The following is a 26580-nucleotide window of genomic DNA, read 5'->3' on the forward strand; positions in this document are numbered from 1 at the left end:
GCCCCACAGACTCCCCCATCCCTGCTGCCAATGGAGGTCACAATGAGAAGTACCACGTGACACTTTGACCTCAGACTTCCAGCTTTCAGGACTGTGAGAAATAAATTTCTGTTGTTTACAAGCCACACCGGTTTTGTAATAGCAGCCCAAATGGACTAAGAAGAGGAGGCAGGAAGACTTTCTGCCCCAAGTAGATATCTGAACTTCCCACGTTAGAGACGTTTAAGTTTCTGGCTTCATCTCTCAAAATCTGAAACCACTGGAGCCTAGGAACTAAGAATTTCTTTGGTTCTATTCTGAGCAAGTTTTTCTAGAAGCATCCATACATAACTCACCTATCCTATCTCCTCAACTTCAGTCCTACCCTATAACCTCTAGTGGGCGTTTAGTACCAGCTTTTGCTATATGCAGGCACATTGATCACTAGAAGGGAAACTATACAAGGACAGTGACTTTTATCTGTTTTGTACCCTGATGGAACTCAATAGCCTGGAGTTGGGTACTTCTCAGCTTCAACCACTCTCGACTTTTGGAGACTGTCTACATTGATTCAGACCCAACTCCTGCAGCATTTCCGCCCATGCACATTGTTTGCACTTACTTTCTTCATCCCCCTTCATTATCATCATTTCTATTATTTCTGCTTCAAGCTGCCATAAACAACCTTACAGCATCCTTATCAATCCAAATCCAATATATCCCTACTGAACACATCTGGGAATCACGGTCATATAGGTGTGTGGTTGTGGAAGCTTCTAATCATCATGCAATATTATATGCCTTGAATCCTTTGAGTGATTCCTGGTTTCTATCAATTCTCTACTTTAGATAATCTGAACTCTGTTTCTCCTACAGAGTGTGAACTCGGGGGCCTCACCCAGGCCCCACACTTTCTTTCTTTTTTTTTTTTTTTAATTTTTTTAACATTTATTTATTTTTGAGACAGGGAGAGACACCATGAATGGGGGAGGGTCAGAGAGAGAGAGGGAGACACAGAATCTGAAACAGGCTCCAGGCTCTGAGCTGTCAGCACAGAGCCTGACGCGGGGCTCGAACTCACGGACCGCGAGATCATGACCTGAGCCGAAGTCGGACGCTTAACCGACTGAGCCACTCAGGCGCCCCAAGGCCCCACACTTTCTATAGTCCCCTCTCTATCCTCACCTAACAGACGAGGCCCCACATCTCCTAGTAGGAATACTAGGAGGTGTCAATAATGGAGGCAGTGTTTTAGCCATTCTGGAAAATAGGGTGAAAGAGAACAGTATAATGCCATATGTCTGAGGGGGTATGGGAGTGGGCAGGGCTGAAAGAGGTGGGGGGACACAAGCTTTAAGATTCAGGCAAATGTGGGGCTTCGTCCCAGTTCTGCAAACCTCCGCTGATGCTAACAGACTTGTGAGCTGACACAAGCCAGCCCCCGCCTCCCCTCCAGTCTCAGCTCCCACACTCTTCCCCAGCCATACTGGCTCCTTTCAGATGCTCTAGCACACTGAGCTTTCCCCTCAGGCCTCCTATATCTCCTGCTTCCCACCATTGACCCTGCCAACATCTGCTCACCTGTGCTGACCCATGGTCTCTTCAGAATGGCCTTCCCTGAGCCCCCAGTTTATGTTAGTCTCTTGTGACTCCTCTCCTGGTATCATGTCTTTGCCATCATGTCTTTTACCAGTGTGCCCAAGTAATGTGAGGTTATGTACTGTATGTGTGCTGGCTTAATGCCATTCTCCTCTGTTCCACTACAGACCAGGAGGGCAGGGACCACATCTATGTTCTCTCTCATTGCATACTTAGAACTGAGCACAGGGCCTGCGACATAGCAGGCTTTCAGCGAATATTTGTTGAGTGAATGAATTACTGACAGAATTTCCGCTCTGAGGTTCGGTTCCTCAATAATAAACCAGACATATTACCATATGCCCCTCACGGTTGATGGAAGGACTGAATGAGACAACGCGTGTGAAGCTCTGACAGCCCGGGCAAACAATAAATATTGGTTCCTATTCCCTCTACATCATGATTTTTTCTCACACTGATTCTGCTTAAGGGGTGCATTTCCATTTAAAAAAACTAAGGCTTGGAGGAAAAAACTGTCTAATGCATGGAGATCTACAAAAACAAATCTAATGACTGGAAGATATGATGAAAGAAGCCACTTAGAATTGTATGACGTACGTGGTCAAATATCTCTGATGTTTGTTTGCTCTTTATGAATCAGCTTCTTGCTTTCAGAGAAGGGACAGTGGGAGCATGTTGATGCTGATAAAAACAAAACCTAAACTTAACCCATCAAAATCTATGACACTGATCAATTTTGTAAGTTAAAAGGAAGTACAGGGGGACAGAGTGACCCGTCTGCTCCACCAGAATTAGTGCCAAAACACACTCATTAGTGAAAATGTAGTTTTCAACGTTTTTTAATTTTTTTTTTTTATTTTTGGGACAGAGAGAGACAGAGCATGAACGGGGGAGGGGCAGAGAGAGAAGGAGACACAGAATCGGAAACAGGCTCCAGGCTCCGAGCCATCAGCCCAGAGCCTGACGCGGGGCTCGAACTCACGGACCGCGAGATCGTGACCTGGCTGAAGTCGGACGCTTAACCGACTGCGCCACCCAGGCGCCCCGAAAATGTAGTTTTAAGAGACCCATGCATAAATCTTGCTGGAAAAACTGGCAGCTATATATAAATAGCTGAAGGTAGAGAATGATTCATTTTACATATCCAACATTTTTTTTCGTAATTCTGCCTATTGCCGTTATTTCTAAGGCCTATCATTTTTTAATAAGTTTGCCTTTTGGCTTTGTTCTAACTACTCTTCTCTCTCTTTTTCCCTTCCTGTCTCTCCTTACATCCTACCCTCCTTCCCTTTATACAAATTCACAAAAATAAATTTTACTTCTATAAAATAAGAACACATGATAAAAAACTGAACTACAAGGTGTACAAAATGAAAAAAATAATCCTCTCCCTTCCTTACCCTCCACCTACTAATGACTTACCCAGTCCCACTGTCAAGCTAATCACTGCTGACACTCACTTCTTCTGTAACTTCCAGAATGTTTCCACACACACCAATATCTATCAACACATGTATCTATCTATCTTCTTATCAATTGGTTTGATAAACAAATGAGATCATATGGTACATGATGTTTTATCCTTTTTCTTTCTCTCTTTCTCTATTAATGTATTTTGGGTGGCTTTTGCTATCAGAACACACTTCCCCATTGCTTTTTTGTTAGACACCTCATTTTTTTTGCCCACTTCTCCATTTAACCCAACTGGGGGAAATCTGGAAAATTTATTGAATCAAAATACCTTCCCTGAATGTAATGCAAAAAGATAAAGATCATATATAAGGGTGTTATCAAGTGGAGATTTCAGCTATATTCATGAAAATGAGAGAGCACTGTAAAAATTTAATTCCAAGCAAACAAATATGCAAGCCTATCACTCAGAAAATTTCTTTGATCTCTCCGATGGCTTTATCTAATTGGTGTCATTATGTTGTAACTCCACTGAGTGCCAACTATGTATCTGTAACCTTGGCAAAGGCTTCCCATGTGATACAGCTGAAGAAAAAAAATGTGTGTGTTCTCTCCCCTAACGCTGTCAGAAGAAAAAAGAAATTTAATTTCAGTCTCTGTCAGCTTAAGAAGAATAGAACAGGAATTGTAGAATATTAAGATGGTGTTTGAGTATTACTGTTAAAAGGAAACAGATTTACAGCTTTTGATAATTGTGTTGTGGTTATAGAAGAAATTGTTCTTGTTCTAAAGAAACATGCCCTGAAATATTTAGTATTTAGGAGTAAAGGAGTACAACTTCTCAACTTACAAATGATTCAAAAAAAAAAAAAATAGAGAGGGAGAAAGAGGGAGCATGCCAAAACAAGAGGCAGAAGTGCAGTCGAGTCTAGGAGGGTTCTTTATATTACCCTTCCAACTTTTCTGGGTATACTTTAAATTACATCAAAATTATAAGTTACCAAAAAATGAAAAGGAGTTGGGAGTTGAAACTTGAAAGGATTACTCTCTTTTTTTAGTGTTTATTTACTTTTGGCAGGGGGGAGGGGCAGAGAGAGACAGAAACACAGAATCTCAAGCAGGCTCCAGGCTCTGAGCTGTCAGCACAGAGCCCGACGCAGGGTTTGAACTCACGAACCGCGAGATCATGACCTGAGCTGAAGTCAGATGCTTAACTGACTGAGCCACCCAGATGCCCCAAAAGGATTACTCTTAATGCATTTATCCTGTCAACGTCTGCCTTCCCCAACTCACAGGCTCTGCCTGCATTTCATAGGTCCAACAACCTCTGCTTCTGCAGCTAGTCCTTATCAGAGCGGAAACTCTGTCCCCACTGACTGGGAAGGGCCAGCGCTGCCCCTGGGTGTCATGTGTCCACGTACCTGGCATGTGGGGAGAGGGGTGCAAGAGGGTGGAAGGACAGCACCCCTGAGCTACAAAGCCACAGCCTTCCCCTAATCCCACCTCACATGGCCCCCATACCTGGGCTTTGGCCTTTACTCCTCAATGAGTATATGTTTGTTTGTTTGTATTTTGCTGGCCCTCAATGCAGTCCACAGCCTGCCTTGCCCTTGTCTGCCTCTCCTCCCTAAGGGCTACCTCTTGTCCCTTCCACTGCTAGTTCTGGCTTGAAATACTGCCTGCTGTGACAAATATTTTTCACTCTCACTGTTGGCAAAACTTTCCCCAGGCCCCACTCACCAGACCAGAGGATCCCTTGGGTCTCAATGCCATCCTCTATCAAATTGGAATTTTCTAAGCCCTTTTAGTAGTCATTCTGATTGTTGGCTATTGCCCTTACAGCTTTTGTAACCAGGTTTTCTGGGAAGTGCATTCTGGCTTCCATGAGGACCAAGGACACTGGATGTCCCATCTCCAATGTTAACAGAGCTGAACAGTCTAACTGTTCCATTCAGATTAACCTTTGATCACACACCCAAACAGATTTTTCTGCAATCTAGAAACTCAACTTCAAATGTCAATTCTGCAGTCAGAATATGCCTACATTGGACTTTCCTATAAATGATCTCTATGGTGCTAGAAGGAAAGAAACAACCTATCAGTCAACACAAAAATCTAAACAAGATGATACAAGTGTACATTGATTATGAAAACCCAAACCATAAAACACGAATGTGTGCTTTCCAATATTTGTAACACACAGAGATAGTCTTGATTTTATTGCAGGTTTAAATAAAATTCCTGATGTTTTAAAAATAATATTACCTTTTTCTCCAAATCAATACATCTATAGCTTAAGTATCACATCTATTGAATATAGTGTTTAAACTTTGTGTTTAAACTTTGGGGGGAAAGTATAGCATATTGCATCAGAGAGGTGGAACAATGTTGAGAAGAGAAAAGTTTAGGGAGTAGAGGAGTACCTTATTAAAAATTTTTTTAGCAGCCTCACAGGGAAAGGAAATATTGCCAACTGCTTTCCTGGACGGTATGCAGCTAATCCAGACAAAAAGGATTCTCCTTCCTTCAGTGAAAGTGTCAAGCTGAAAACGACACCATTAAGGACAGACATGGGGACAGCCCAGGAGGGAAGCAGCCAGGTGAGTGATTCTAAGTCTGGACCCCAGCTCCCAGGCGGATCTTGTCTAACCCTTCTCCACCCACCTCCCAACCCCTCCAAGTGATGACATTCTGGCTTGTCGCCTGCTCTCTCCTTCAAGCAGAAGTGGGCTGCTCCAGCCTGTCTGCATCCCAGGAAACTGAAATGTCTGGCCAAGTGACTCTTCATCTCATCTGTGGGTGTAAGGAAGGAGCTGGCCAAAGGGAAGGATTTGAGTCTAAGAGAGTATGTTGACCAGAGACTGTCTAAATGGGCCCACAGAGTGAGGCAGGCCCGAGGAAGGGAAGGGGGTGGGAGAGATGTTGCAGAGAAGAAAGGAAGAACCAGCGCTGTTCCAATAGAGCAAAGGGGTGCTGGTCTGGGTGATACCAGTGCTGGCCAGCAGGATGCGTTCACAGGGTGCAGGATTCGGCAGCTCCATGACACTTCTTCCTGGCTCTCCTGTGTCCATGCCAGCTCCTCCTTCCTCTGGAGCGGACCTAATCCCCATCTTGATGTTTACCATGATCTCCACCTCCCTTTCAGTTCTTTGCCTCCTGCTTTGAGGATCTTCCACCTTGATGCTTGGCCCTCAAACCCGCAACTCCTGGATGGGAATCCTCCTGGTACCCACACCCCTCTTCTCAGCTTGCATCTACTTTCCCAGACCAGACCCGACACGCTTATGTGCAGGTTGCTCAGATGCCCTGGTTCCAGCCTGGAGGCCTGGCCCTCTAATTCTGCCAAATAACACAGCTTCTCTCCCCGAGGTCAGCCACCTGGGGGCCTCTCACCCTCAGTCTTGTCATGCTGCCAGTCAAGCCTCTCACCTGAAGTATGACACACAACCCTTGGCACACTGCGAAGTTCTGTACATATGCTATTTCTAAGTATTGAATGTCGTTGCTACGCCAGGAAGCTAAGACATGCAGCGAGGAAGGAAATTCCAAAGATAACTCTCATTTAAAAGCCTCCCATTGAAATGAGTGTTCACCTTTGTTTTGCTGAATTAATTTATCCCAGTCTGGTTCTCAAGAGACCACTAACCGGGGTGTGGTTTGTCTTTTTGGGGTGATAAAAATGTTCTAAAATTGATTGTGGTGGTGGTTACACAACCTGCTAAAAGCTATTGAATTGTACACCTTAAGTGGGCAAATTGTATGGTATGTGAATTATGTCTCAATAAAGCTGTTTAAAAAAGAGAAAACACCATGTGGACTTCAGGATGTGCACCTAACCTACTGAATATATCCGCCTGGCTGCCAGAAGGAGGGATCAGAAAAAAGATGCAGAAGAGTCATTTTCTGGAACTTCTGGGTAGGCTCTGCTGAAGCATACACCCTGATTTTACCTGCACGAAGCCAAGTCTGACCATCCCTCCCGCAGGCAGCTCCCCACACAGGAGCACGGCACACCAGGAGAACTGGTGTGCGTAGGCTTCTCTGTGCCTATAGCATGCAGAGCTACGCCTACTTTCTTCAGCATTTGATTTTTCCAAACAAAAGGAGAAACCAAGCACATAAAACCCAACAGTGAATTGATGAGCAACTTTGCATATATATAGAATTTCCAGGCAATAAAGCATGCTCTCCAACAAGCTTGTCTTTGTTTGGGAGAAAATTACGCTTTGCTTTCTCACAATGCCCTCTGCCAAGCCCGGTGTGCCCTCCTAATTTAAATTAGTCTTTCAATTGTATGATCTTTCCAAAGGAAACTAATTTTCACTATGCGCATTCAGGGAACTTAACCAGAACTTGAATTTTTTGTTGGGGGAGGGTGGCAAACCCATGTGGTAAGGTTTTCTGCTTTGCCATAATCCTAAGATTAATCATTTTTTGAATATCTATAAATATTATTTTGATTATGTGAATGCCTTTAAATAGCTGTTTACAAAAAACTCACAATACTGTAAGACTGCAAAGAAATAAGCCTAATATAAAATGTGAACAAGAGAATTAAACACAAATTGCACAATTATATTCTAATTTGTAGATTATAATTCGGTGTTCCATAATGATTTATCCTGAAAATACATTATCTTAAAAAAAAATTAAAAACTGATTAAGATAACTTTTCTCACAAATCCTAAAATGCTTCATTCACTGGGTAATTTCATTCTGTGCTATCTCAATGAGGACATTTTGAATCAAAGACCTCAAGAAGAAGGTTAATAAATCTTGACAGCTTCCTTAGATTCTGTTCTCTTACTTACTGTTCGTTAAGTTCTGTATGAAGTTCAGCAGTTCACATAATCTGCCATAAAAATGGAGGATTTAAAAAAGAAGTTTAAAACTTTGATTTCTCAGAAAATGTCTTAATGGTGTCTATTTCTCAGTGCTGAGTTATTTCCCAGAAAAGGCTCTATTTTCACTATAATTTTCTAAAATAAATCTGATAGAGGAGAATACCATGGCAATGGGAAATGTGAGAAATTTGACCAAAGTGGATTAATTTTTTTAAACTGTCATAAATATATAGCATATCATATAAATTGATTATCTGGACAAGCCAATCATTCTGAATGACTTTAAGGCAAATTCTTGTTGGTTTTTTTTTTTTTCTTTTTTGTGGAGGGGAGGGAGTGTTATTTTTATTCCTCCTCTCCCCAACCATTTCCTTCCATATACAAAAATAAGATAATCATCTCTGAATGCCCTCGGTGACCCAAGCATATAAATTCTGGGACAAATTATGTCAGCATAAAATTCAAAACTGGCAATCTCAGAGAACCAAGTTAGAAGTAGATTTGTTGTGTTTAAAATTAAACCATTTTAGTAATAATTAAAAGCACATAAAATTGTGAACAAAAACTCAGGAAATATGTCTTTTTTGGCCTGTTCATATAAGTTACAAATCAACACATGCAGTTTATCTCAAGGGAAGGGTGCACCGTAAACTCTCCCCAAAAGCAGAGTTGGTAGAAAGCACTCCTTGGATAGGGAGACTGCAAGGATCACACAGGATCTTAGACTCCTTGCAAATACCCACTGGCTCAGTTGTCTAGCAGTTTGCCAATGGCAAGTTCCAAAAAGCCAAACTTTTAATTAAATACTATGGAAAAGTAGCATGCCACATGCCTAAAACAACAACAACAACAACAACCAACAAAAAAAGAACAATGATCCCAAACACCACACACCACCAGAATGGCTCATACCAGGACGGGAATCAAGAATAATCACTAAAAGCAGAATCCAGCTATTGTCTCAGAAAGATTAAAAACAAAGAATAGAAAACATGAACGCAAAGGGCTGCAGGGATGCTACCAGAGAGCATTTAAAACAGACCCAGAAAGTAGCAACAAATCATTCTTCTCTCCCACCTTCCCTCACATACCAGAAGCTATAGGGAGCTCTTTAGAGAAAATTCAAAACACAGTTCTTCTGTTTGGTATTCTTTGAAGACTACTCAATGTACGAAGCACCAATCAGCCAAAGAACACGCAGAAAGTTCAAGTCCAATATTATGATAATTGTTATGCAATATTCATTGCCCACTTCAAAGGCCAAAATAGTGTGTGCAGACGCCTGTGTAAGAATGAGTGTTAAAAAAAATTTTTTTTGTAATTGAGAGAGACAGAATGAGAGTGAAAGCGGGGAAGAAGGGCAGAGGGAGAGGGAGAGAGAGAATCCCAAGCAGGCTCCATGCTGAGCATGGAGTCCGACATAGGGCTTGATCTCACAACCATGAGATCACGACCTGAGCCGAAATCAAGAGCTCGAACTGACTGAGCCATCCAGGCGCCCCAAGAGTGAATGTGTTTTAAAAGTTTGGTACAAAGTGGAATAAGAAAACAGATGGCAAGACACTGATACCATTATTCTGGATTTCTCTGAAATGCCCCCTCAAAGCAATGACAGATTTCAGCACCTGCTCATCACAAAGTCACAGATGAGTTTTCTCTTCTCATTAAATCCTCATTCTTGCAGCCAGTCTAACAGCTCATGGAAGACTAAATTCCTATTCAGATTGAAATGAATGTATCATGTTTTTCCTATTTGTCCGGACAGAGTCACTTATATGTGCTTCCAAAATAAACTTTTTTTTTTTTTTAATGTAACTTTTTTACTCTCTCCCACTAAACCCTTTTCCCTGGAATAAAAAGAGAAAGAAGGAAAAGTGTAAGAACTAGAATTGGAACTTTTATAAGGCTTAGCTCTGATAGTGTACTGTAAGCCTTGCAATAAAAGGGAGCTTAAAATTTGGAAGTCATTACAAGAAAGCAATATTGCAAAGTGCGAAGAACCCGGAATCGTGGGCTAGACACGTACCACTGTGAGGTGACTATTTTTACATGAAACCATCCAGGATAAAGTTGTAAATGAACTTAGGTCTTTATACAAATCTGTATAGGAACCCTTCAGACTCTAATGTTCTCTACAGACTACTCCACACCAAATACACAGTGAGCAGATTCCTGGAAACATAGGACAAAGTGAAAAAAAAAAAAAAAAAAAAAGGTGACGCAGCTGTGTATGGGTGAGGCTATGGATTGATTACCCTGGAAATTACGTAGAACTGACAACTGTGACAGGTCCAGCCCACCATGCATCTTTGGGTGCAGAGACATTTTCTCTGATTTCTCGTGTCTTTAAATTCAAGAATGTGAAAGAGGTATTTATAATAATGAAGTAAAGCAGGGACTCTCAAATAGCATCTTTACCAAGGATCTGGGTGGAATCTCCTGTTGGCTTGGACCTGAAAGACCAGACTGTAGCATTGTAAACATCAAAGTTTCAGTGAGTGGGGGCTGACACTGGAGGTGCATTTGGAAGTGAAAAGCACGCTGACAGGATTTAGCAATCATGTCTGAAAGGACTCCAGTCTCAGTAAAGGTGCTTTGGCTTCACATTGCTTCAAGCCTTTCAGGCAATCCTGGAGCCCTTTCTTCCGAAGAAGACAAAGAAAGTTAAGGTTGCCCTGACCAACTGCATCATATAGAACAGGACAGTGGCTAATACCCTGTGCCCCTGAGGACCTAACTAAATCAAGAAACTCATTTTGAAAAAATAGAAATAAAGTTGTCATTACATTAAGAAGAAAGAAAAAGAGCTTGGAATCCTGAGTCACAAAGCCTTGTGCTCCACTGCCATGGTTAGAAGCAGCAAGCAATCTGTGGAGGTGCTTTGCAAAGTACTACTGTTTCATGATGGCTCAGGAATGCTCCTGAGCCCTCCCCAACTTCCGTTGTCTTTCCCACAGGACATCAGGTGGATGCTTTCATCTCTTGGTTCTAAATGAACCTCAGACTGTGCCCTAACCCCTGCAGTTCTCCCCCCAGGACTGAGAGACTTGCACCTCTAGGCAAGTGTGTCTTTGCTCAGCTTCCCCCTGTCTGGTCATGCTCATTCTTCACAACTCCTAACCATGGATGAACAACTGACTGCTGCCATCATGCTCTCATAATATCCTGTGCAGATTTCTAGCATCATCTCTCTCTGGTAGACCATACACTCCTATTTGGCAGGAACCACACCTTACTTCTCTTTCTAGCCCCAGCCTGTCCCATGGTGCCTGACTAAGAGTAGGACCTTGATAAAGTTGACTGCACAGATGAATATGTAATGAGTTGCTATCAATATATGGGGCATTTTTCAATATAAAGGTATTTTTAATTTTCTGTTTTTCTCTTTCATTTATAGGTTCAAAGTTTGAAGACCTGTACATGCAAGAATGCCACAGCTGAACCACAACACACAGAAGGCTGGCATAAATGCATGCTAGCCTGGCCAACACTGTGTCCTATTCGTTTTATGGGCATCTTATAATTTGCATTCCTCTAAAGAGAGCTTGAAACTGGGACTTGTATGTAGCTTATTTGGGAGGTGAATCCAGGAAGCAGGAGTAAAGGGCAGGAAAACCAAGGCAAGGAAGGAAGGTTAAGACCAGAAAGGCTGTGTTACTGAGCTGGTTTTCTTACTGGGGACCCTTGTAGAACGCATCCCAGATTTCTGTCTCCAAAGCACAGGAGTCTGGGGATTTATCTACAGACTCTCATTCCCCATTATTTGAGGAGTACCTCCCAAGCACTAACTACCCCCCTCCAAACTTTCCAGCTATCCTGAGTTTAGGTTGTGCAAGCTCTTGTGGTTTAGGGGAAAGTCCTGAGGCGCCAAGGCAGGGAACAGTTTAGGTGGGGTGTTGACTGCGCAGGAGCTATCCATCCCAGCTGCAGCTGAAATGGAAGGTAGGCCAGGCACACATTTAACTATAAAGGAACTAAATAAGGTCTTGCATCATCTTTTCCAGGACTATGCAGCTAAATAAATAACTCGATTCCAAAACACAATCCATTAATCCATAAAAAGAAAGTGCTTCATGGGATGATGTGGATGTCCTAGCTAGACCTTGGGGATAGAGTTCCCAGGGGACCAGGTGGCATTGCTAGCTTATACTTGGTAATATCTGAGATTTATACATCTCATTCAGGCCCCCAACCAGCCCTGACTCCCACCCTTTACCTTCCCTTCCATCCCCCACCATTCACAGGACAAACAAAAGGCTGAGAATTGCCATACATGTTTTCTCACGTGCTATGATTTCTTTTCACCATGTAAATTGGTCTTGGTGGTCATTTTATAAAAACAAGTGAAGGCAGCAGCAAAGAGGAGAGAAGGGACTTGCCGATCTGAATAAGTTCAAGCATTTACAGATAGCTTCTTCCCCTCTCCTCTCTGGGGCTCTGATAATTGATTAGGAGGAATTCCTATCCACCTTCCATGGTGGGGGAGTCTACTACAAATGACAGCAAACTTCTACTACTTAGCTTTCTCCAAGTATATTTGGTAAAGCTTCTTGTATTCATTATCACTGGAATTTTCTATGCCGATGGGAAAAAGGAGAGACCAACTGCAGAGTTTTTGTTATTTTTTACCTGAACTTCTGTACTACACTGTTTTTTACTCGGTAGAGATGACATCAGGCACCCGCCCCACCCCTCCTCTGTGCACGTGCACCCTCCATGGATGCACCCCATCTGCTCTGCTCCCACCACTCAGAACAACTGTCAATAAATTTGGCCCTTTGTTTCTTGCAATCAGTCTCACTTTTCCAACATGCGCCTTTTAGCTTCATACTGGCCCGGAATTTTGAGATACACAGATGTCATGGCAGTGAGATGAGGAAAAGGGACATAAAATCAGAAATCAAGGCTAGCTTCTAAAGAAAGGTCTTTTATGGAGGAGCACAGAGGATGTTTAGGGCTGTGAAAATATTCTGTATGACACCATAATGGTGAATACATTTGTCCAAGTTAATGGGACGCACAACAGCAAGAGTGAACTCTGATATAAACTAGGGACTCTGGGGGATGATGGGTCAGTGGGGGTTCATCAGTGGCAACAAATGTTACCACCATGGAGGGGTGGGGGGGGTGGGGAAGGGGAATGCTGTGCATGTGTTGGGGCAGAGGGCATATGAGACATCTCTGCACTTTCCCCTCAATTTTTCTGTGAAGCAAAAACTGCCCTAAAAAATAAAGTCAATTTTTAAAAATTAATAAATAGAGGGAAAAAGAGGAGGAGAAGGAATAGGAAGGAAAGGGACACAAAATATACATCAAGAGACTGAGTGAAATCAGAAAACACCAAGAGACATGTGCCTGAAATACAGTATCTATCAGATGTCATAGGGCAATGTTTTGAAAGTGCAGGTAAGATCTCAAATAAGAAAGATAAGAAAAGATATAAATCTAGTCTGGCTTCAGGGATGTGTGACCCACACAGCCACCCTGAGCCCCAGAAGAGCCCTGTGCTTAGTTTAATGCTCTGCTATCATCTTGGAACTCTTCATAAGTTTTAAACAAAGGCCCCATATTTTCATTTCATGCCAGACAAATTATGTATCCGGTCCTGAGTAAAAGAATAGGAAATGTGAAATAAGATTGTTCCCTTGCAGGCTAAAGCCAAACAAGAAAAGTATTTGCAGAGGTATTCCCAAAGCACTCACTCCGTGCTTCTCACTAATTCATGTGAAGTGGTCTCTTTTGGTTTGAAGACGCTCGGAATTTCAGATTTCCATGTGCCTTGTCACATGCATCCAGTGAACTGACAGGTGGGGTAGATTAGCCCTGAAAATAGGAAGTCTCATGGACGAAGTCCTAAATATATTCTAAACCCCCTCCCTGGTTTCCTTATTCGCAGAAGTGAGGAAATCATACCTCAAAAAATAACCACTGACCACGCTTCAAAGTAAGATTCACTTATACAAAGCCTAACTTCACTATGAAGAAAATGCGTGGAGAGTCTCCCATAGTGCAGCCTGACCAGAAATCGACTTTCCTAAGAGAGGGCAGAAGAAGCAACAAAAGGTCTCCCAGTGGTCCCCAAGGACAACTGTGGAAATGGCTGTCGCCAGTCATCCAATTCTTGACTCTGAGCCTTGGCTCGTATCAGTCATCAAACTTCCTCTCCTTAAATAGAGCCACTACAAATGTCACCACCAGCTTTCCTAGGACAAAATCAGGGATTTGGCGTCAGAACCTCAGCTGCCAAAATAAAAACCCTCTAAATTACTTTCAGTTCCTTCCTTCCATGACCTCTGTTCACTGTTTACCGCTGTGATGGTTGCTCAAGCCTTGCTCTCGATCCTGCAGGAGCTGGCCCTAGTGGCTTTTTAGCTTGACAGCTGTAAAATATTCATGCATACCTTCTTCTTTCTTTTAGGGCTACAGAAAAATACTCAATGTTCCCTGGGTCATTCTCCAAAAACCTGGTGGATAGAGCTCCAGATATATACAAACAACCTTAAATAGTTTTGCAAGCTATAGTAGGTTTTCCTTCACAAAATCTGCTAAGAGAATCCATTTATTATCTAGAAGTTTAAATATTGGCTTTGACCTGAATTTTACAAAATGTCGATCCATATTTAAAAACTTTTATTGCTGACTGACACTAAAAAGTAATAAGCTAGACATAATCATAGATGCACTGGTTAGCCTGAATATATGTATACATACAGATTTGATTAAAGCTCATGCTTGTGCATAGACATGTCCTCTTAGGAAACCTTGTTCCATCAGTGAAAATTGCAAGTTGAAATGACCTCCATGGGAGAAGAGGCACTTGTTATTTGGATGCAATCCTAATTACAAAGTAGCTTGATGAATAGAGACCAAATACTGCCCATGTTTATAGCAACAGGATATAATTTGGTCTCTCAACAATTGAAATCTGTTTGTAAGCAAACAAGACCTCTTTACTGACATTATTACCATGCATAAGTACTATTGCCAAAACCTTAACAATGGAAATCCAGCAAAAAATGGATTTCTTTCGTTATGAAACATGCCCCCAAAGATGTTAAAAGACCATTAACTTAAAAGTGGACAGTGTCATGTGATCTCTTCAAGGAAAAAAAATCAGTGCCACAACTCTTATAACTTTATAAATATTAAAAAACAGATTTTAGTTTGTGAGTTTTCATTCAAATAGATCTTTGACATGACAAATATGATTTTATTGGTATTTAAAATTAGGTCCAAACTATCAATCTCAGAAATTGTTTGTCAGCACGCACTCTTTCCTTTCCTTTTCTCCTCTTCTTTCCCTCAAGGAAGGGGTGCCTAGGAAGTCGATTAAAGTTCATCCTTATCACCCCATAAGTGGTTTCCAGCCTCAGGAAGATGGACGACTGGGCTCTTCGCCAGATCAAATTCCCCCCATTAGGCACTTGGAGAGTGTGAAGCATCCAGCAGTTAACTGGCTCTAGCAACATGAAATCACCATTACTCAGACACATGAGGGAAACTCTTTAAAAAGGCTGCTCTCCATTTTGAATTTGACCTTTCATAGAAGAGAAGAAAAATATTAAGTTGGTCATAGCAAGCCAGGTCATAAAGCTGCTATTGCAAAGGCCATGGTGGGTTCAAAGCAAGTTTTCAACACTGACATATAAAGGTAGAAACAATATCAGGGAATCAGAATCACCCTTATTTACCAAAGGTAAAAACTGAGGGAGGTAGAAAATCAACTTATTTGTCTGCAAATGAAAGACGGAGCTAATACTAAAAGTCTCCGATCTACTTTCTGCCCACCAACAAATTCCCTGCTTCCTTCACCATGGAAATAAGTACTAACGATGTCACTAAGCAGTTAACTCTCAATTAACACACTGTCTAGTCAACCCCCACCATAGGGTCTCTGTGAGGTGGTGCTGCTCAGTCAGCTTGGGCAAGTCCCTTCCTTTTTTTTTTTTCCATCTGTAAGGGCAGGAAGGGGAAAAGTAGAACAAAAACAATTCTTTTTTTTTTTAATGTTTATTTATTTTTGAGAGAGAGAGAGAGAAAAAGAACGAGTGGGGGAGGGGCAGAGAGCAAGAGAGGGAGACACAGAATTTGAAGCAGGCTCCAGACTCTGAGCTGTCAGTTCAGGGATAAAACCCATGGACTATGAGATCATGACCTGAGCCAAAGTCGGACATTTAACCAACTAAGGCACTCCCAAAACCAATTCTTAAACACTTTAAAGTTAAAAATTCTTTAATTCCTCCGACTGTTCTGTGTGTCTCTGATTAACATCATACCTTTCCTGTGCACTGGTTAATAGCAGGCAACCTTCTGATATTAATCAGCCACTTCTCAGTATCTATTTGTTGCTAAGCACCTGGGGATACACTGAATAAAGATATAGAACCCGATCCTCTACAGCTTATACTCTAGTAGGAGATAAAGAAAAAACTAGAAATTATGATACAAATAGCAATGATAAGTACTCCTGACACACATCTGTACAAAGTGCTATGGGAACTCAGAAAAGAAAAAAAATGCATTTGGGGGAATACAGAAGTTTTACGAAGGAGATGAAAACCAAGCAGGGAATTGATAGCTTGCATGAGTTTTCTAAGCAGGAAAATGGAGGCTGCTTTTCCAGACAGAGGGCACAGTATGTGCAAAGGCTCAGAGACACAACAAAGTTTGACAAGCACAGGAAATGGTGAGAGCAGATGGTCATGGTCAATATAAGGAGTTTCCTAAAGCAAGGAACAGCAAATTTTCTTCCGTGAAGGGGCAGCAAGTAAATATAGGAGGCTTTACAAGCCATACAGTCTCAGTCACAACCACTCACTTCTGCCATTATACCTAAAAGCAGCCATAGATAATAATGTGAGTAAATGAGTGCAGATGTGTTCCAACAGAACTTTATTTACAAAAACAAGCAGCAGTCTCAATGTAGCCTACAGGCCTTGGTTTTACATCCTCTATCCTAGAACATCAGGAGACAAGATTATAAAGGAAAGTTCATAAACCAGATTCAAGAAGTCTCTCTAGGCATCACAGAGATGCTTGGGGAAATACTACCTTTTATTTTTTTAAGAAAAGGGTGAGATGATAAAATTTGTATGTGAAAAATGGTAACAGCAGCATGGGACATGCACGTTTTTGCACCCAGTATCATTAAAATAAAAGCTATGGTATTTCTTTACTTCATTATACACTGATATTCTAAAATTAAATCTAGCTAGGGCATGCTTTCCCAAGAAAACTTAGGAGTGGGATTCTTTTCAACCAAGTAAGCATCTGGAAAACACTTTATATAGTATACATCATGCCCCACATGGTCTGAAACACCTGGCAAAAAAGAAAGAAAGAAAAGAAAAGAAAAGAAAAGAAAAGAAAAGAAAGAAAGAAAGAAAGAAAGAAAGAAAGAAAGAAAGAAAGAAAGAAAGAAGGAAAGAAAAGGGATAATAAAATCTTTACCTCTTTAGTAAAAGCATTGCCTATAAAACTAGTAGACATCACAATGGAGACAGGAATCTGACTTCTGCCTGATAAAGGGCTACAAGGTGGTACTACATAATCATCTGTAGGTCTGGAAATGTTTCACCTGCTATGAGTAGCATTGCCGCATGCACAAGCAGAATTAACAAAAGAAGGGGGAAATAGTAAGGAAGGAAAAAAGGCAACATTCATAGAAACTTTATTTCAAGTCACATAGTAAAAAAAAAAAAAAAAAAAAATTATTTATGGCTGGTTCATGTCAGGGACTGTGTCGAGTGCCAGGTCACAAAAGTGAGCAAGAGACTTCACTCTCAGAGTTCATAGCCTAGAGGAGGCATTGGTAAACATTTTTGTAAAGGTCTACATAGCAAATATTTGAGAATGTTGCTGATCAGTAGGGTCTCTGCTGCAAATGTTCAACTTTCTGATTGTAGCCCCAAAGCACCCATACGTAACAGGAAAACAAATGAGTGTGGCTGTGTTCCAATAAACCTGTAATTGTTTGCAGATCCCTAGCCTAAAGAAAGAAAGACATTAAATACATCATTGAAAATAAGTCACATCATTGCAAATATGCAAAGCTCTTGAAGGAGAAGCACAGTCTAGAACACATGTTGGAGAGACTGGACTAGGCTGGAAAGGTCCAAGAAGGTTCCTGTGAAGCTGAGGATGTGAAGGAGTGGGTAAATAAGACAGTGGGAAAGAACAGCCCAGACAGAGGAACAGCAGTGCAGGGAAGCAGAGATAAGGTCGGGGTTGGGGGGACAGAGGTAGAGATGAGAAACGAAGAGTAGCCCCCCGTAGAAGCATCTGGAAAACACTTCACATCATACATCTCAGATGCAGCTGGAGTGAAGAAGCAGCCAGGCCACTCAAGGGCGCTAAGCTGCAACAGCTATCTTAGATTCTATTCTGAGGCAAGAGAAAACCATTTAAGGTTTGGAACTCAGGCAGAACTTGATCGATTTGCATTTCTAGCAGATTTAGAGGTGTTGGTGGCAAGAGACTGGAAACCAGGACTGGTATGCCACGAAAAAATTGTATCTTACGTTGGCTTCCACTGAGACAGACCCTGAGACAAGGTCTTGGGTTCAGAGAGTATATTCGGGGGGTGATCTCAGGAAGCACATGTAAGAAAGTGGGGAAAGTGAGGCAGGGAAGAGAGAAAAGCCAATAATGGGGATAATGGGCATATTAATGAGTGGATTACTACTGTGGGGAACTGGGGTTCCGTCTCACTGGGGACCCACTGAAGAAGTGAGTAGAACAAACCTCAACAAGGTCTTGGGGAGGGATGAGGAAGCTGGGGTATTTATCCACCAACCCTCATCCCTTATCTGTTGAATGCTACCCCAGAGGCATCAAATCCTTGACAATTTTTGGTTAGTTTGTTGGCTGTGATGATCCTTCAACAGACAAAAGCAGAGAGACACAGATGCTCGAGGTAGGAAGACGCCCAAGGGCAGATGTCCACTGCCGCTGCAGATGAATTCAGAAATAGGCCAAAGTATATGGAATTGGGCAACAACAGGGTTTGCTACAAATTACTGCTCAGTTTCACTAGAAAGTAGGTAAAGCAAGAAAAATGCAAATGATTTTCAAATTCCATCAACATTTCCTAAATAAATTTCTCACTTTTTATCAAAAACTGAAGCCTGCTAAGCTGATGTATGTTGCATGTGTATTTTATCGGATAAAACTGATGGCATATCATGGGGACCATATTCAAAATATTTAACAAATGGAACAGCAAAGGCAGTGACCATTCCGAATGGGCCGTGATCCCTTGCAAATTCTTTCGGGGCCTTTAGGTGTGGACCCACTGAACACCACTGCTGCCATATTTTCTAAAAATGCTCCCAGAGTAAGGTAGGAATGGAACAGGGAAGGCTCAGTTGCAAATGTAGAGTTTTTATGTAAGGGGGAATTGATTTTGGATCTGCAGCTAGGTAAAGCTTGAAAAAGAAAGTGCGGCCTGACCCAGTGGCATGAGGAAGCCAGAGGGATCTTGGATGAGTTCCTTCAAGGAAAAGCCTGTCTTCTGGGCAAACTCAGCATTGACATTACAAACATGAATCCAAGACAGGAATTCCAATGCATGAACACTATCTACTGACTGCAAACACAGGTTTTCTAACCAATCTGCCTCCCTGCTGCAAATGGGGAATAAAAGTGCTAGTTATCCAAATTACAGTCCAAGGTCAACGTGAGATTAAGGTCTTGTATCTGAAGGTAAAATATTTCAAACCGTTTTCGTGGCTTCCAACTTGGAGACACTGTTATCGTAGTGGCCTCCCAGCAAGGAACGGCTTTATACATTTTAACAGCTCACTGCTGGCTCCCTGGTCCTGGGGTGGAGTTACATGGGTAGAGTAGAATTTAAACACTGTGATCACAGGTCACTGTTGTAACAAAATTGCTGTGGTGGCAGTTTAGTTACTAGAAGAAGCCTGATCGATGAAGACAAAAATTGGTCTGGTACCAGCTGTTGTCCCAACACCACGCGTCCAATTATTTTGCTGACTGTATATATCACTCCCCTCCTCTACTCCAAACTGACTCTTACACATGGCTCGTTCTTTTCACTAACCTAAATACAAGTTAAGGAAGGACTGGACACTCTGGCCTTCTTCCATACCATATTTTGCATCTCATTTTCATGCTGCCTGAAGTTAGATTTGGGTTGGGCTTTCTGTGGTCCTAACAACCATGTGAGCATTGATTCTGTGGCTGAAGTCCTCCCTTAGATACCGCTAACTGCAGTAGGCTTCTAACCAAACCCACCTTTTCTAAAGACATCTAGGAGAGTGAAAACATCTGGGTAAAAACTTCACCAGGCATTTACCCAGCAGACTTCTTAATGACAGGCCCTATTTTCCTTCTTCTGACGTATGTCTGACCAAGGAGCTGATCTTTCTTTTCACAGTCTTCCTCCATCTCTGATTTGAATGTTTTTTACCTTTTAGCAGAACAGGTGTGGCCTCAGGGTCCTTGAGGTTGGGGTAGCTTCTTTTTACAGATAAAACCCACTGCTTTAAAACAAACCTAGTCCTGATGTCTCCCCATGTACTGGGTCATCTGCTTCCCTGCCCCACTCCATCCTTCCAAATCAGTGGACAATCAAAAGGCAAGTTTAAAATTTAATGATGTAACATGAGGAAGCACAATAATTTGACCTGAAGCAACTGAATGTAGGAAAATGGCCCTAATGCTCCAAGAAGACAGCACTTCAGAATTCCTGGATCTAGAGTCTGGCTTCCTAACAGTGGTGTTGCCTCTCACTTAAACTTTATTCAGCTTTAGAATATAGATATAACAGATATTATCCTATCCTCACATTTGTCGATGGAGAAACAGAGTCTCTGAGATGAAGTGACTCACACAGTTATGAACTGCAGGACCAACGTATAAATGCAGGTCTTGAGATTCTGAATTCCATATGCTTCTCTCATAGCACATGGCCTCCACCCTTCTCCTCCTCCAGTAGCTTCACAAGGTACTTTTTGAAATTCTTTGTGGCTTAAATTAGGTCTCCTTGTCTTTCAGATAACATGAATTTTTGTCCTAGTCATCTCTCTAAAGTTCCTGCACTCTGTTAAGCAACAGAGTAAAACATGCCCTAAGTGGGGCCCATTAACTGAATAATAAAGGCAAAACTGGGCCCATTCTGAAGGCAACCATGGGGTTAGCTACCCACAGAGAACATGGGACTCCAAAGAGGAATTCATTCCAGGTGGATAACCACAGAGGTTTAAAGAGATTAGGAAATGAATATGAGACAGAGAGAGATAGCAAAATAAATTCAAAATTGAGAAAAAGAACATTAGTTAAATAATCTCAAAGCATTTCATACTGTGCACACCGGGACAGAAGATTAGCCCAGAAATAAACTTAATAAATTTAATTTGAGAAATTTAATATAAATTTACAAAAAATTACCAGATCTACTTATCAACGGCTCCTTATTAAAATATATGAACACACCACATACGTATTTTAACACTTTCCCATCTGTATGTACAAAAGAGCTTACGGGCCAAATCCATGAGAAAAAGGGATTTCTCCCCCTCGTCTCAGCTTACTGAACACCACAGGGTGGCATTTTCATTACCCATTCCCCCACCTTCCTCCATCATCCACCAGACAGGAGCTTCACAATGGTTTCATAAAATGTTTTAAACGAAGGTACTTCATTTAAAGGCCACTGATGAATTTCTCCGATAAGGCATGCATAGTATTCTCTCTCCATGCAGATCCACGGAAATACATAAAAAACCCTGCAAACATGTTGGAGTACCACTAATGCTAATAACACAATTTTCGCATTTTGCAGTAACCAAGTATATGTTAACATAAGAGAAAGTACTATCTCATTTAAGCCCTACTGACAAGTGAGATTCTGTCTTATTGTCCTTGTTAGAAAAGAAATCAAGGGGCGCCTGGGTGGCGCAGTCGGTTAAGCGTCCGACTTCAGCCAGGTCACGATCTCGCGGTCCGTGAGTTCGAGCCCCGCGTCAGGCTCTGGGCTGATGGCTCGGAGCCTGGAGCCTGTTTCCGATTCTGTGTCTCCCTCTCTCTCTCTCTGCCCCTCCCCCGTTCATGCTCTGTCTCTCTCTGTCCCCAAAATAAATAAAAAACGTTGAAAAAAAAAATTTAAAAAAAAAAAAAAAAAAAGAAATCAAGTGCTGATCTAGGACTTGCACCCGGGAGCACAGGCTGCTTCCTTCTGTTTAGAGGAAGTGCTAAGAGCCCCAGCCCAAGGGCATTATGTTGAATTCCAGTTAAAACTGTAGGACAGAAAATAGAACAATAACTTTTTCGTGTCTGGCAAGACTTCATCTGTCATAAATATATGGAATATTGATGACAAATAGGAGATAACCAATTTGGAAACTGCAAAAATCACTCACTTTTGTCATGAGAAAGCTCATTAAGAGCCCCATCAAGTCACTCTTATTTATATATAATTAAAATATGCTTTGATTCCCCAGAGTACAGCATATTAGAAAAGAAAATTCTAACGGTGAGAGAAGGTACTAAAAGTAGGCCGTTGAGAGCTGACCATTGAGGAAGGTCAGACAGAAGAACTCAAAAAGCAGAGCAGAAAAGCCTGTCAACCATACACGTACCTACAAGCTGGGGCACTTATTCCTGTGTTAGGCACGGGATAATAATGATTGCTTATGATAACGTTCCGGAGTTAAAGATTAGGATGTTCATTATACTGTTTTGGGAAGTAGAAGCCATTTTTAAAAGCTATATCTCTAAATTAGTTAAATAAGAAACACTATGGTATACAACAGGTTTTCAGAAAACTTGACCAACTAGAATGATTCCCATGTTAAAGGTTCTGAATAATAACAATGGCTAAGAATGAACAATGAAATGAACTTGTCTGTGTGTCCTGCTGTTAAAGCTTTGCATTAATTGTCTCACTGAATCCTAACCACCAGACCAGGAGGTAGATAATTTTGGTATCTGTAGGTTACAGATGAGGAAACTGAGGAAGAGGGAGGTTAAGGAACTTACTCAAGTCATCAGCTAGTGAGTAGAGGTGCCAGGATTTGAACATAGGCTGTTTGTTCCAAAGCAAAAACACTGGATTTAGCCATACCAGTTTTTAACGGTTGTGTTTCTAGGCCTTTCCCTAATATCCAACCATAGGAAAACCCCAGTTCTCATAAGCGCATTTATAAATCAGTTGTTTGAAGTTCAGACCTTACATCATTCATACAACAGTCATTTCTTGAGCATCAGCTGTCAGGCGCTGTATTGGGTACTAGAAATAGAGATGGACAAAACACGACTCCCGCCCCGAATGAACTAACAGGATAAAAGGAAGACGGACATAGAAACAATTAACTACCATACAACGTGCATTTATGGGCGGTCACTCTCAGGTCAAGGAAGATGCGGTGCCATGTCTGGTGGCTGGTAGCCTAGAGAAGCACTTTTTATAGTGCACAGGCTCCCATGAAAACTAAAAACAGCCCTGACCTCTGCACCTCCCTAAGCTACCCTGAGCTCTAAGTTCACCAAAGCTCTGGAGGCAGCAGGGAAGGGGTGTGGACAGTAGCACCTGAGTAACATGTTATGTTCACCCATCTTTAATGATGGACTCTCTGGTTCCAGTCAGCAAATGGGCATGAGATTCCCCCACTCCATTCAATCTGCAGGTAGGGGGCCGCCCTGGCCAGCTATGTACAATGCCTGGCTCATCTGCAGGCTGAGCAGGTATGTTTCCCGAAAAGTATGGAAAAAAACCTCTCTCCTGATCCATCATAAAAATAGACCAACCACTACCAAAACAAAAAAAGAAAAACTTCCATTACGCCCACCTTTGGTTTCCTGAACACTCTCTTTGGGAAGCAATTCAGTGTGCTCTTCCCAGAAAACTTAGCTGCAACTTTCCTATATTTATATATATATTTAATGAACTTCACAAATAATACATTCTCATTGTAAAAAAAAAAAAAGTTAAAAGATGGAAAGTCGCTATGTGCCCCAGCTGTGGTTTTGGTCCTTCTTGGAAATGGACGAAGTAGAAATAGGTGTCCTGCAGCTGCCACACACAGAATCCTTCTGGATCCAACCTCATATGGACACTAGAATGTCTTGATATAAGGAAAAGATGAGAATGTGAATGGGCCCATCAGCAACCATTCATCCTCACTTTGGGCACAAGCAGGACAAAGAGAAAAGAAAATGACTGAGGGAAACTGGGAGGGAAGAACCTAGACAAAAATGATTGTGGGATCAGAGCCCAAGCGTCACCTCTCCATCTCTAGTTATGTGTCCCTGCCTCTCTAACCTTATGCTTTGTTTCTTCACACAAGGTGGGTGTGGAATTAATTCATTGCCAAGTGCAGATTCTAATGCAAAGAGCACCAACTTCAGTAATTTGTTTTAACAAATCCAAAGCCCAACTCCCACAGCCAATTTGCAATGCTGGCTGAGTCACGGAGGGGTCACAGACAAGGTTTCTCAGTCTATTTGCCTCTATTCTTAGGGATCATCTTAGAGCAAAAACAAAAAGAGAACAAAAAATAATGAGGATCTATTCACACTGCAGGTTTTTAATATGTTTGGAATTAAACAGCACTATCTTCACAACAGTTAGTAGAGTCACTGCTCTCCCAAGACAGAAGGTCCTTCATACCTAATGCTCCCCAGGGTCTTAAGAACAGTCACAAAGAAAGAGATTCAGACCAGCCCTTGGCTAGGTGTATTCCAGGATGCAGGCAGCAAGGGCAGAGGGAGAGGTCTTTACTCTGAGAGGCACACCGAAGTGTGCAAGAGGGCTGGGTCTAATTGGTGTCATAGCCCGACAAGGTATAAAGAAAGCCTGGAAGAGGAAGGTTTGTCTGGAGTAGGGAGTGGCTTGTCATCTGGGTCTTGGACTGGACTTTAAACTCTTCTCTTTAAACTCAATGGCAGCAAGGAAATCTTTATAAATAAAGATTTATATCATCGCACTTGTACATATCTTCAGCTGTGTGACTGTTGAATTAGGAAAGAAAAGGTAGCAGCTGAAGGGCTAAGGAGGAAAGACCTGGAGCCGCTCTGATATTTTCTAAAAAATACGGTCCCAGGACCGTATTTGTAACGAATGGAAGACAGTTGAGATGTCTTGGCTTCCAGAGTATTCTCTAACAAATTCTTTTAAATTTTAATTGTCATCTTAAATGTACATGTATGCACACACACAGTAGCATCCCTCTGAACCAAGGTTTCAGTAGGACACGTGAGAATATTTCAAGACAAGATGAAAATAGGACGAATCTTAGAGTTCTTAGGAGTCTCCCAATGCCTAGTCTTGAATATCAGCCATTCCTCTTTTGTCTGACTATATTGAGGGTGCAATCATAGACACATTGTAGTCACTGTGGAAAAAATCATTGGACTTTGTATTCAATGATTTACACTCTGTCCTCTAAAGTAGCATCTCCAATTAAAGAGCCCCATTACCTTCCCTGAGCTGGTGGTGTATTATAACAATCAATGGCATTTGACTAATGCACCCAAGGAATGGGCATTCAATAAACGTGTTCCAGTCAGTCTGAACTGTTCATAGACAACGAGAGCCTAAGTGAGGTGGGGTTGGCAACACCGCTGCTGCTTGGGAAGCTGGAAAGAAAAGCAAGAATTTCCTCAGCTGTTCAGCCTCTCGGACAAGATTTCAAAAACATAATCTCTAACTCATGGCAAAGAGAGGGCATGTTTGGTGACACAACAGCTTTTACTTTTTTGCGCAGGACAGTATGACTGCAACAGAACCCCCATGAGTATTAAATCCTACACTATAAGAAATACACAACCAGGGCTTGGCAACTAGCAGGCCATCCAGATGGCTTAAAAAGTTCCTTAACCTAAAAGTTGTAAATTGTAAAGACAGGCATAACAATGCTGCTACGATTGCTCACCAGAAGCCAGTCAGTCATATATTTTCAAAAAGAATCCTAGCTTTGCACATATATGCCTCTGAAGAGTTGTGTTAACAGGGACTAAAAGTACCAGTAAAAACCATTTAACAGTTAACATATATTTGGTAGAAACAATAAAGCTGAAACAAGTTGATAATCTATACACTAGAGAGGTATAGTTGATTCCAGGAGAGAAGGACTGTAGAAACTAAGTTACAATTTAGAAACTAAATACAGGTATTTGAATTACCCAGGTGTCTCAGAAATTGGATTTTAGATTTATGTGATTTTAGTTCTCACATCTTTTCATGTCACCTCAAAGGTAGGTGGTGTGTAATGAGAAGGATATGGGACCCAGCACCAGAAGACTTGCTCCTGGGCTCTGCTTCTCTCCTGTTGTATGGCTCAAACAGGCTGATTAACTTCTCTAAGCTTCAGTTTCTTTATTTATAAAACCAGTAATAGGACCCTAACCAACTGCCGCCCAGCCCTCCTGACTGGGAGGATTAAAGAACCATGGAAGAGTAAATGGGAAAGTGCCTGGAATATACTACCTTCACAAGAAATGTTTTTTTGGATCTGAAGGACTTACCCTCGTTTTAATATATATTTGCCTTGGATGATCATTTGCTTATCTCCATAATGCTACCATCTCAAAAAAACCGTTGCAACTCCCCTGTGGAATTTCCTTCAGTGCCAAGAGCAATTTGTTTCCTCTTTTTGTCAATGTATAATATCCCTTCAAATGAGGTCTAGGAAATGGGGACCTTAGTTCCATTTTACAACTGAAAGCCTAGGCACAGAAGGATTAAGTGATTTACTCAAGGATATAAAATGGGTCAGAAGCTGAGATA

The 26580-nt window shown here is 41.7% G+C and overlaps 1 protein-coding gene across 10 annotated transcripts in view; it reads right to left on the reverse strand.

The window, feature by feature from the left end:
- RAPGEF4 (Rap guanine nucleotide exchange factor 4) overlaps positions 1 to 26580 on the reverse strand; it is a 290928-nt gene that overhangs the window by 137848 nt on the left and 126500 nt on the right. The window contains exon 1 of one of the 10 annotated variants that reach the window (XM_058713854.1): positions 4729 to 4750. The exons of the other annotated variants lie outside the window; for them this stretch is intronic. The gene's annotated coding sequence lies outside the window, so the exon portion shown is untranslated. Of the gene's footprint in view, positions 1 to 4728; positions 4751 to 26580 lie in introns of those variants that run through there. 10 annotated transcript variants of the gene reach the window in all.

This window comes from Neofelis nebulosa, chromosome 2 (genome assembly GCF_028018385.1).
Source record: "Neofelis nebulosa isolate mNeoNeb1 chromosome 2, mNeoNeb1.pri, whole genome shotgun sequence".
Taxonomy (NCBI): Eukaryota; Metazoa; Chordata; class Mammalia; order Carnivora; family Felidae; genus Neofelis; species Neofelis nebulosa.